This window comes from Miscanthus floridulus, chromosome 1, assembly GCF_019320115.1.
Source record: "Miscanthus floridulus cultivar M001 chromosome 1, ASM1932011v1, whole genome shotgun sequence".
NCBI lineage: Eukaryota > Viridiplantae > Streptophyta > Magnoliopsida > Poales > Poaceae > Miscanthus > Miscanthus floridulus.
The window spans coordinates 157,654,154-157,665,019 of record NC_089580.1 but is presented as its reverse complement, the minus strand read 5'-3'; the positions used below and the strand labels follow the sequence as shown (position 1 = coordinate 157,665,019).

General features: G+C 46.5%; 1 pseudogene; it reads right to left on the bottom strand.

Annotated features, from left to right (window-relative positions):
- Positions 1–381: 381 nt before the first annotated feature.
- Positions 382–9,930, bottom strand: LOC136466078 (uncharacterized; annotated as a pseudogene).
- Positions 9,931–10,866: the final 936 nt, after the last annotated feature.

Sequence of the window (10,866 nt, the reverse complement as noted above, 5' to 3'; positions counted from 1 at the left end):
AATCAATACTAGCCATATATTCAATAGCTTTTTTCCTCTCCAGCTCATATTGCATCACAATATCCTTCCTGAAAATTTTGAAGGAATATTAAAAAATGAATACGAAAATTACAATGGCAGCAAGACCAAACAGTAAGGATTAAGGAACAAACCTTATTGTATTCCTAGTACCCATCTTGAATAGTGGCTGAAGCGCACTTGCAAATCTCCGGAAACCAACATGGTCTACCATGCTCAAAGGATACTCATGTAGAATAATCATTGCAGCAAGTTTCTTTCTAGCTACTTCTTGGTCAAATGTGTAGTTTTCAAGTTGAGCGGTACCTGAATCTGTGGAACCAAACCTCAAACAGGATTGTGACAAAGTCTTGTTCCCTGCTGTCTTCATCTTTCTAAGTGTACACGACTTCAAATGATCATGTAAGTGCTTAGTTCCATGGTTTGTTTCACCTGATAGCTTCTTGAAACAATACATTCACTTTGCCTTTATTGTGCCCATGTACTTAACTCTCTTGAACTCTTTCCAAACCACTGAGGTGAGCTTCCTCTTTGTACCACTAGCAGGACCATCTTCATCTTCTTCAATAGGATCTTCATCATCTTCTATTTCAATAGGCTCTGAGATCTGAACTGCAGTTTGTGAGCATTCACCTTCACTGCTAGAACTCATTTTTTTCGATCTGTGCCACATAAAAAAATTTATCAGGCATAACAAAATGGCATGCAGGACATGGGAAACAATTTTTCCAGGCTATAAAAAATTTATCAGGCATAACAGACATGGCATGCAGGACATGGGAAACAAGCAATATGTAACTAACTGAATGGCATGCAGGACATGGCTTACATATGGGCATATGGCAATAGCAGATTCAGTAACTCATAATTCATGTTGCTATGTTTAAATTAGAAGAAGCATATAGTCACAATAAATACAATCTGCCACTAGCACTATTACTCTTGGGTTTACTTACATCAGTGGCTGTAGCAACTTGCGGCTAGAACCAGTAGGCCGAGTATTAGTTACTGCTCCACATCCACCCAAAGATGTGGCTGTAGAAGAGGGGCGGCGGCCGGAACGAGCAGTAGCAGCACCTTCCCGAGATGAAGCCAGAGAAAGAGGGGGTCGGCCGGTCCTTTTCTTCTCCTTAGTGGTGGTGTTCTTGGGCTTGGATGTAGGAGCAGTGCCATTCCCGTTCTTGGGCTTGGATGCAGGAGTACTGCCGACGCCGGTGCCGTTCTTCGGATCCGCTGCAGGAGCACCGCCGGTGACTTCAGCTTGGACCTCCGGATCTAGCAGCTTCGGAGTGTTCACGGCGTCGACGAGCTCGGGATCCGGCAGCTTCAGGCGGTCACCGTCCTCCAGGACCTCCACGAAGTCCCTTGACGCCGGAGTTAAGGAGCTGGTTAGTGCAATAGTGTGGGGGGAGAAGGAGGCAAAGGCGAGGAGCGCGGCGCGGAGCGCCGAGCGACGAGCGCCTCTGCTGCGCCTGCGGCCTGCGCTTGCAAGTGCAAAGACTAAATATGAAGGGGATTAGGGGAAGGGGAATCACCGTTCTTGCTCCGTCGCCGGCATGGCGTGGCGTCGTGGTGAGTTCCTAACGCTAGGATGTGAATCTGCGATGAGGTCACAAGGGGCGGGCAGCATTGTTTTTTCGGTGGCGGCTTTTTTTTGGCGAGGAGCGACTGAGCGAGACAGTGAGAGCGAGACTTGCCAGAGGAGTAAACGCGGCGCTATTTTTTTCAGCGGCGGGAGGCCAGGCGTCGACGGCTCCTAGGGTTTTACATGGGCTAGTGGGCTTCTTTACTTTTGGGCCGGGTATTTTTCACCCATGGGTAAACGGGTACGGGGACTGCTGGAACATACCTATACCCGCTGAAGGGTCGAGATGACGACTAGAGGGAGGGTGAATAGTCTTTTCTAAAACTTAATCGCGTCGGCTAACCGATACAAATGCGAAATTAAAACTATCGGTCTAGCCAAGACTATACCCCACTATATATGTTCTCTAGCACCTTGCAAACATACTAATTATGCAACTAAGGTGCCGGGCTAGCTAGAGCTCTCCTAAACAATTCTAGGAGCAAGGTTACACAAACCTATGCCACTAGTACTTTAAGCGACAAGGGAGCTCCTACACATGCTAGTAAGCAAAAGCGCAAAACTAACTAAGCTCACTAGCAATGCTCAATAACAAGGCAACCAATGCCTAATTAGAGAGCGCAAATACTTAGCTACACAAACTAAGCAATGTGACTAACAAGGTTACTAAAACCAAATTAGCCACGCAAGGGAGCTACTTCTATGCTACACAAGCAAGAAGGTAATTAGTAAGCTACACAAGCTATCTAATTACAAGAGTAACTACACAAGATTAATATGTATAAAAGTAATTGCAAGCTTGTGTAATGGGGATGCAAACCAACGGGAAGAACGAGGTTGACACGATGATTTTTCTCCCGAGGTTCACGTGTTTACCAACACGCTAGTCCCCGTTGTGTCGACCTCTCACTTGGTGGTTCGGCGGCTAATTAGCATCACCCGCTAAGCCCGCACGTCGGGCGCCGCAAGAACCTACCCCTTGAGTGAGGGTAGCTCAATGACACGCTTTACTAGAGTTGCTCTTCGCGGCTCCCGCGGGGCGAGCACGATGCCCCTCACAAGCACTTCTCCGGAGCGCCGCACAAGCTTCTTGCGCGCTTCGACGGAGACCACCACCAAGCCGTCTAGGAGGTGGCAACCTCCAAGAGTAACAAGCACCACCGGCTTGCAACTCGATCACCTAGTGCCACTCGATGCAACCTCACGATGCAATCGCACTAGAATCGCTCACTCTCACAATCGAATGATCACTATCAAGTATGTGTGAGATGAAGGGCTCCCAAGCACTCTCAAGCATGGACACAAAGTCCCCCAAGGTGCTCCCCGCCAGGCATGGCCGAAGGCCACTTCTATTTATAGCCCCAAGGGCTAAACTAGCCGTTACCCCTTCACTGGGCAACGGTCGGGCCGACCGGACGCTCCGGTCGTGTTGACTGGACGCTGGACCTCAGCGTCCGGTCGTCCACAGACGGCCACGTGTCCCGATTCCAACGGTCACTTGACCTGACCGGACGTAGCAGCTTCAACTGACCGGACGCTGGACCCTTAGCGTCCGGTCGTTTCCAGTAAGCTCCCGAGCATGACCGGACGCATCCGGTCGAACGCGATCGGACGCAGCACCAGCGTCCGGTCACTCTCCAGCTACTGCTACACTCCATATCAGCGCGACCGGACACAGGCAGTCAGCGTCCGGTGCTTTTGGATCCAACGTTCGGTCACTTGACCGACGCTGGCATCTCCTCCATTCTCTTCACCCTTGCTCAAGTATGTTAACCACAAGAATTTGCATCCAGCGCAATAGAAAATAGACATTCCATTTTCCCGACAGCGCCGAATCCCGCCTAGCTTGTGAGCCGTACTTTTTCACTAAGCGAAAAGTGTTTTTCAGCGAACAGTCGCTTTTCAGCGAAGCCAACAGGACCGCTTTCTCCGTGGCGGACGGGCGATCCAATCGCGTGCCTGCCTGCTGTGCCTGGGACCTAAAACGAACCGACAGTCTGCAGATCGAGTGCGTCCGACCGAAACCACGCGACACGCCGGCGCAGGGGCGCGCCACATATCCTTTCGCCGGGGCGTGGCCCCGCCGCCCTGGTCTCCCCCTCCACGGGACGGGTGGCTGAGAAACGACACGCACCGAAGCCTGCCCATCTACTCGTGCCGGGGACGCGGGCGGAGGGGGGTTGATTTGTGCTCGGCGTCGACGCTCGGGATGCAATCCAAGAATCCGCTAGGGCCCGATTTGTTCGTGTTCCTGTTTGATTAGGGAACCCGGGGCTACGTTATATTTGGGCTGAGCCCTTGCGGCCCAGGTTTTTTCTAGGCTCGTTTTCGCTGTTGGTCCTACTTTCCAGGCCTGGTTAAGTTCAGTTGTTCGGGCAAAACGCCAGTTGCCGGCTCGCCCACGGCCCAAGGCGCCCGTGGAACTAACGAGTTGAAGCTCTTACACGGCCGTTCGCCCTGGATAAAAAATTCACCTTTTTCTTGCGAATTAAGTCACTTTTGAATTTCTAATTTTTTTAAAAAATATACCCGTGCGTTGCAATAGGAGAAAAAACATCAAAAAATATATGTATTGATAGATTTTTATTTTATGATTTATTTTGTGATGTCCATGACAACAGTAATATAAATTGGTATTGGTAATAATATGACAATGCTCTTTTAACTCCATATTAAATTAAAGTAGAAATTTGATAGATTTTCTCTCTCGTTGCAAAGACATAAATATTTACACGCGATATAACATAATAACTTCAGTTTCCACCCTATTCATGTGTCGGCAGAGTTAAATATCAATTTTCACGATTTTCTATAAGAACACATGAAAATATCCATACCTAATATTTGCTTATTAGAGAAGGGTCAAGGTTCAAAGAGTCATAATAGAATATTTATAGTAAATCGTGTATGTGCGTTGCAGCGGAACCTATAGCTTATGATGTAGTCACCTAAACAACCTGTGGCTCGGAGATTTGTTTATAAATCACGTCATCTATCTCAATACATGTTGGAGTCACACACTGTAGTATTGTTGGGCGCATCTCGTAGTGGGACACTATATCGTCGTAGACATTGTGTAATCGATCTTGTGGCAAGTCGGTGATGCCAATAGGAGATAGGGTTATTTATGCTATACGAGTCTGAGAACCTTTCACGTGATGGATTTCACATGGCTACATGGATAAATCCTACTCCATAGTCCATCCATTCTAAATATTTGCACAATTCAAATTTTTATCTCAAAATATGTGATCATGTAAGTGGGATCAGGTGTTGGTGTAGCAGAGTTCGTCAGCAAGCAGCTGACATATGCTAGCAGAGTTCACCAAATTAGTGAGGACCAATAAAATAGAGAATCAACTTTGTAAAGAAGCAAAATAGGGGGGGGGGGGGGGGGGTTGGGGAGGCAAAAGTATCCCTCCGTCCAGAAGCTCCCGGCCCATCCACTGATTCATAGCAGTAGCAGAGCATCGTCGTCTCCTCCCACAGTCCCACCTCTATTTGTTTCCCCCCTTCGTTTCACTCGTTGCGATGTCTCATCCACATCTAGGCTCTCCCATCGCCCCTCTGTTCCTCTTCTCGCTCTTTGGTCCGAGCTCGACCTCAGGAACACGATGGCCTGTCCCCAGATCTAGAGTCTCCAACAACCTGCTGGCGACATGGAGCTTACACGCATGGTGGACGAGGATCGCATTCGCTCCTCTGCTTGGCATTCTCGCTTCGCGCGGTAGCGTCCTGTCTCGACTTGCTCTGCACACGAGGTAGGGCGTCTTAGCGCAGCACACCCGGCCATCACGGACCCGGTGAGGCGACTGACGGTGAAGATTGGCTGCGACCGGATTGGGCAAGGAGACTGGCGGCGACGCGTAGCTGGTGCACGTGGTGGCAAAGGGCCCCATGCATGCACCGGAGCTCGCCGCGCGGAACCGGGGTTAGCTCTGTCTCCGACCAACCGCATCGCCAAGGTCCTCGACGGCTCGACCACCTCGCCACGCGAGGCTGTCCTCATCCTCACTGCAGGAGCTCGACCCTAGGAACAACCTCATTGACGAGGTCGCGCGGCTCGCCGATTTTGTTCGCCTTGTCCATTGACGTTGACGACGTCGCGCGGCTCGCCGATCTTGTTCGCCTTCATTGACGACGTCGTGCGGCTCGCCGATCTTGTTCGCCTTGTCCATTGACGACCTCACGCGGCTTGCCGATCTTGTTCGCGTTGTCTCGTCCGATTTATTTTTTTGGCTTACTTATACTGATCTTATTTGTGTTCAATTTCCTTTTTCCATGTCCGTTCATGTCCCGTGCACTTTTATTGAATAGTAGTCGTCTTGATAGTAATGTTCGGCTTGCCTCATATTCGGTTTATTTGGCTTCTTTTTTTAGTCGATAATTCAGCTGGAACAATTTTTTCAGTTAATTTCAGCTAAGTTTTAGACCAGCGAACAGAGCCAATATGATGCAAGGTGGGCGGGTGTCCACGTTCGCTTAGGACTTCTATGATGACGAAACCGATTTGATATCTATGTCGATTTAGAGTTGGAGGAGACAGGAGGGGTCGACGGACTGACCAGAGAGCTCCTTGGCACGATTACATACAGCGAAGTAAAAGTCCAGATTGAAAGAGATGTTTTGCTATATAGAAAAAAAAAAGATTTTATCTAATTTATTTTCTATTTGAATTAGGATTCCTGTTCTTAATAAGTTTATTTAGGCTCGAAGAGATTTACTTGTCATAACTATCTAGGGTCATATAAGTTAGATGGAAGAAACTCTTGGGACTACCCATAGTTAGGGGGTGGACGAAAAAAAATGGCCGAAAATTTTGCCTCTTTATTATTATAGATATAGAAACTATTGCCGTGGTCTATTTCTTCTTCTTCTGAATTCTTCTATATCCATATTTATATCTATACCTAGGGCTTATTTGATGCATAAGGCTAATTGTTAGCCAACTATCTTTAGTCCTAGCCCATCTAAACAAGTGCCGATAGGTAAAAAAAAATATGTAAATACATGATAAGCTTTTTTGATAAAAAGAAATCTATAAGCTTCTAACATACTAGAGATTATGATACAACAAATCCAAATACAATATTCAAATCTCATAAAAATATCCCTATAAGCTTGAAAATTTAAGATTAGCTCTAGAAAAAGAGGAAAAATATCAAGATGTAGAAAATGGTAAAACCATTATATAATCTATATCTATATCTATATCTAAATAAATATGTTTTGCTTGTTTTTCCACAACAAAAAAATGAGACGCAAGGAACATGAATGGAACATAAATTTAATGATGAATGCGTTCATACTATGCATTCAACTTGGTTGCTGTCTCTCGTGTTTTCATTGCGGAAAGTTTTCAAAATGTATTTTGACATCGATTATAATGTTTTGAGATTTTTCTAGATATTCCTAGATGTGTCTTGTATCTAGAAAATGCTTTTACCATGTATCTAGAAAAGTCAGATCGACTTATAATTTAGAATAAAGGAAGTGTGAAATAATTTGGTGACTTATATTGTATTATGTTTTTATATGACATGGTGGGATTTAGAGAGTGATATGATATAAGAGCAACCGCAATGTTCCAGAAAAGTAGTTCATAAACATTAAAATATTGTCTACCAGCTAGTTAAAACTTTATAGATGTAGTCTATAAAGCAGTCCATAACTAGAGGTATCCATAGTCCTTTAGACTGCCCATAAGAAATAAACAAATATTTCTTCTCTCTCCTCGCTCTCTCTCCCTTGCCTCTGGCACCTGTGGCTGCTGTGACCATAGGTTTGAGAGAGAGATGGAGGTGGGAAAATAAATATTTTTTCTACAACCAAAGTCCAGCGATATGGCAACAACAATAACTATAGCCCCCACTTACACAAAAGCTACCCAGGACTACTCAGCCATATACATTGTGGTTGCTCAGCCCATATACCCAGGCCCTGTTCGACTTGCTGAATTTTAGCTGAAACTGCCTGAAAAATACTATTATGGCTAAATTGTTAGGAGAGAAAAACATTGTTCCGGCTGAAAAAAGAAGTCAAACAAGCCAGCTTCTGGGTAAGCGGAATAGGGCCCTGAGTAGCTTACTTGATGTACTTTTGTTCTTTTTTATATTTTAAATAAAATCCAGTATGGGGTCAAACCCCTCCTATTTCATAAAAAAAGTAGCTTACTTTATATATAGCTCTTGCGATCTACAGTAGCTTTGGATTTTGATCGTGAGAACCGATAATTGACTTCCATAAAAAAGCGTTGACTAATAATAAAACCCAATTAAAGCTCTTACCACTACAACACCATATACTACTTTGATTCTTAAGCTACCGAACTAATTCAAATGAAAATATGAAATGCTCCTACTACTACGAGTATACGACTACAATACATTAATTAACCATACATGCGCACAAACACAGCATTCCGAGCGATCTAAAGGCAGTTCCAATGTTAAAAACTACATTTAGTTTCTATACCTATTGAATTTCCATAAAAATTACATGTAGAAATCATGGTCCCAATGGATAAATTTCTACGGAACAATTTTTTACCCAATTACATAGATTCTCTCTCCATTCTTTACCAATCACATCCCTTTATGTCTTGGTTCTCATGGAGACATGGTTTCTAATTTAGACCCGGTTTCTATGATTTTTTGCTCTCTCTCTTCAATAACTACCTTGCCACATCAGCAAAACGCTTAGATGATAGTACAATTTTCAAGGAAACTATAATGGTTTGTGCATTGAGAGTGCCCTGACAAGTTACTAATCATGGCGGCCTGCATGCGAACATCATATGCCTGAAACGCTGATCGTCCCTGAATCAGCAGCACCTGCATCCTTGACGACGACGACCCTCGCCTCCCAGTTGAGCCCGGAGGCAACTCTGTCGTAGTACGGGACGTATTCCTGTTGTATAATAATAATATATGTATGTATAGTTAGTGATGATGCAGAAGCAGCAGGCATATAATCTGCAGATCACTGAAAGATTTATTAATTAGCGTGCCTACTAGCAGGCATATATACCTCAAGTTTGTCCATGAGTTCTTGCGCCGTGGGAGCCTGGACTATACGATGCCGCGAGCGCTGGGGCTGATGAACCCGTCCTCCACGGCCTCGATGAACGCCAGCAGGGAGTCGTAGTAGCCATCAACGTTCAGCAATCCAACCTGATGAAGACGATATGAGAGAGAGAAGCCGATATATGTATAGACCGATCGTCGAGGCACATACATATCTAGTACTCTAGCTATATATACTCATCGTGTGTGTGTGTGTGTGTGTGGATATATAAATGCCGCAGCATATCGTTATGATTAATTAATTACCGGCTTACGGTGGATGCCTAACTGCGCCCATGTGATCATCTCAAGCAGCTCCTCCAGCGTTCCATATCCTCCTGAAAAAAAAAACGGTCCCCATGCATGAGGCCAGGATAGTTCAGCCATGTACGCACGCCAGAGCTAGTTCTATAGTTCTGATGACCATTTTATATGGACCAGCATATACATGCATGAATGCAGGTTATTTAATTTGTTGCTATGTACTAATATACGTGTGGACTTCCATCCGGCCGGCAGTACAGCACGTGGAACATACAGTACATAGTACTCCATCCGTTCCAAATTATAATTCATTTGACTTTTTTTACCTCAAGTTTGTCCGCTCGTCTTTTTTAAAAAATTTATGAAAACATAGTCAAATTTAAGTAATTCTTGAAGAACTGTTGTTAATAAAGCAAGTCATGACAAAAGAAATGGTATTTAACATAAATTTTTGAATAAAACGAGTGGTTAAACTTGAGGTCAAAAAAAAAATTAAACGAACTATAATTTAGAACGGATTTAGTACTATACTTGTTTTATTGTGCTTGCATTAATGTCAGAGTCATCAGTCATAGATACAGAACTGTCTTGATCAGTACTAAGGCGCAACGTCGAGGGGATTCATGAATCATGACCACTTCCCCCATATAATTTCGTCAGTATCATATCATACTATCATTTGCACGCACACAATATTAAATTCCTACTCACCAGGCAGGGCTATGAACGCATCAGATTGCCTCGCCATCTCTGCCTTCCTTTGGTGCATGTCCGCCACCGCAATCACCTCCCCCGCCGTCTCTCCGATTATCTCAAGAGTGAAGGAAAAGGAGCGGACGGACAGCATCATCATCATAAAACAAAACAAAAAAAAAACTTGTGTGGTATGTCCCAGAACGGCAGGAGCAAATTCTATAGATATGCTGGCTATATGCCTATATATGCATGCATCACGTAATGCAAATAGATAGGTACCTCAGGAGTGGCCATCAGAGTCCTGGGAATCACTCTGCAGGAAGACGAAAAAGGATGAACGAACACTACTCGATTAGCTACTAGATTAACACACGATATAAGCTGTGTATTAATTGTACTCCCTCCGTCAAAAAAAAAACCACAATTCTCGTTCCTCGCTGCTCGGGGCTCGACGCGTGGGGGTGCGGCGCCGCCCACCCCCTCGGGGGGCGGGGAGCGAGAACCTGCCCCTTCATCCTCATCGTCCGTGCTCGGCATCCCGAGCTCGACGTGGAAGCACTCGCAAGTGGGGTCGTAAGTGCCTTCGTCATCGGAGTCGGAGTAGCCAAAGCAGTAGTCGCTCGCGGCCAGGAAGCGGCGCAGGGCTTCAAGGTCACGAAGCCCGGAGAAGTCTGCTCCGGCCCACGCCTCGTCCTCCTCCAAGGAGTCAGTGTGGGTGTAGATCGAGGTTGTGGCGACGAAGTCGAGGGTAAAACGTTGGTGGCGTCCTGAGGGCTCCGCGTGAGCGGAAGCGTGGGCGGAAGCATAAGCGGCGGCGGCATTGCTCAACACGAAGGGGTACGGGGATGGTGTCGCTGCCGGGCTCCGCTCCGCCGGAGGCGACTCCTCAAGAGGTGGCGGGGCAGAGCTTGATGACGGGGCGTCGCCGCGCGCCACCGGCGTCTTTCCCTTGTCTAGGCTCAGGCTAGACAGGTCCCCAACCAGGGACCCTGTACCAATGGCCGGGCATGGGATACCGGTGGAGCACGGCGCGTCGCCCTGAGATTGCGCGGTGTCGGGGTGGTCCCGCCCGCGCCGCGCCTGGCGAACGCGACAAGAGCGGCGGCCTGGGCGCCGCCTGCGCCTAGGCTGCTGGGGCGTGATGTCGTCGTCGGTCGGCGGGACTCTTGGTGAGAGGAGTACCATATCGTACTCATGTCCTAGAGACATGAACTCTAGGCTCCCGAACCAGATCACCGT